The sequence below is a fragment of the Emiliania huxleyi genome (genome assembly GCF_000372725.1).
Source record: "Emiliania huxleyi CCMP1516 unplaced genomic scaffold EMIHUscaffold_341, whole genome shotgun sequence".
Lineage (NCBI taxonomy): Eukaryota > Haptophyta > Isochrysidales > Noelaerhabdaceae > Emiliania > Emiliania huxleyi.
In genome coordinates this window covers 76,934-78,909 of record NW_005199434.1, presented here as the reverse complement: position 1 = coordinate 78,909, position 1,976 = coordinate 76,934, and positions in this window count along the sequence as shown.

Here is a 1,976-nt window from a genome sequence, read left to right as displayed (position 1 = left end):
CATGCTTCGGAAAACGCAAAGAAGAGTGTGGAAGGCTTTGAGTAGAGCTCGAGAGACGCGTGCGGTTGCGCCGCCCGTTCCGGAGGCCGCATTCAGCCCGGAGGGGACCGCGGGAGTGCCCCCCGTGGCGGCTCGGAGAGGGCCGGGTGTGGCTGCGCAGTGGCCTGCGCGCTGCCTTGGGAGGGGGAGAGGGCGAGAGCGGCGGCATGCTGGAGGGCGGCGGCGGCGGCGAGGGAGGCGGCGGCGAGGGCGGCGGCGGCGAGGGCGGTGGCGGCGAGGGCGGCGGTGAGGGCGGGGGGGGGGGTAGCGTAGGAGGGCGGCGGGCTCGACGGCGACGGCAAGAGCACGGGCGGCGAGGGCGGCGGCAACGGCGGCGGGGCGGTGAGGGCGGAGGCGACGGCGGAAGAGACGGCTGCGAAGGGGGCGTCGAGGGCGGCACCGGCGTCCGCCCCCCTTGGTGGGGATTGCAGGGGCGGCGGGGCAAGGGTGGGGATGAGGCCATGAGGGTGGGAGCGGGGAGGGTGGCCGGAATGGTAGCGGCGGCATGAGGGGGTGAGGGCGGTGGCGAGGGCGGTGGAGGTAACGGTAACGGTGGTGACAGGGCGGTGGGCGGCCACATCGCAGTGAGAGGAGAGAGATCCGACGCGAATTCCGCGATGGCCGGCGCGGTGGCGGCTGTGGAGCGAGAGGGCGGGGGCAATCAAATGACAGTGGCAAGCGAGTTGACCAGGCGATGCACTAGCCACTACAGAAGAGCGCAGTGCGGTGGGTGCTTCGGAACGCAAAGAAGAGCGTGGAGAAAGCTATGAGTAGACTTAGACAGTAGACTTAGACATAAGGCTCAAGGGCGCGGCGGGGACCTGTTTTCCTTACCTTCCTTTTTACCCATAACCCATCTCACAGTAGAGAGGTGGGTCCGTTTTTATTTATTTATTTATGAGTAGACTTAGACGCTCGCGCCGCCCGCTCCGGAGGCCGCATTCAGCCCGGAGGGGACCGCGGGAGCGCCCAATGGCGGCTTGGGGAGAGCCGGGTGTGTTTGCGCAGTGGCCCTGCGCGCTGGCGAAGGAGGGCAGCCTCTCCGCACAGGCGAGTTTCCTACTCGCGCAAACCTCACGGCTGAACGCAGGGCCTTCTCACTGGCGGCAGTTGTGGCCGGCGAGAGCACTCGACGAAGTGGAGCATGTAGACACCTGTGGCAAAGTGTGTCGCTCAGCGCAATCGTGTCTCGCTCATGTCGCGAGAAGAGGGGGCGTGCGCTGCGGGGGGCGTGCGCTGCGGGGGGGGGGCGTGTGCTCGCCGCAGTCGTAGTCGTTGTCTTGCTGTGGCGCGAGATGGCAGATGATGTGAGGCAGCGACTGCGCCTGTTCACAGATGCACGCGTGAAGAGGCGCTGTTCACACGCGTGGCATGCCGCGCAGTGGACGCTGTGTACCGTGAACCACGCCACGCCCTTCTCGTCCGGGCTCCCCTCCACCACGGCAGCCGCCTGGCCGTCCGCCGCCGCCACCGTCACCGTCGCCTCCGCCTCTGCCATCGCCTCCGCTGCCGACCCCTCGCCCGCTCGCGCCGCGGCCGCCTCCGCTATCACCGCCTCCGCCATCACCGCCTCCGCCTCTGCGGGCTGCGCCGCGCCGCCCGCCTCTGGCGCCGCCACCGCCGCCAGCCCCGCCTCCTCCGCCTCCTCCGCCTCCTCCGCCTCCTCCGCCTCCTCCGCCTCCTGCATCGGCTCCTCCTTCTCCTCCTCCGAGTCGCTCACCTCCTCCTCCTCCTGCGCCACCTCCTCCCCGGCCACCTTCTCCTCCGTCTCCGCCTCCTCCCCCCCCCCCGCACAAAAAAAGAAGCTATTGATCCTCAGTTCGCACGTCTGGATTGGCTCACATCAATGGAGCGCGACGCTGCCGCAGCGTGCGTGACACGCCGATGCACGTCATATTGTCCCGGCAGGCGGAAGAGCTCCACAGGTGCTTCGGGGC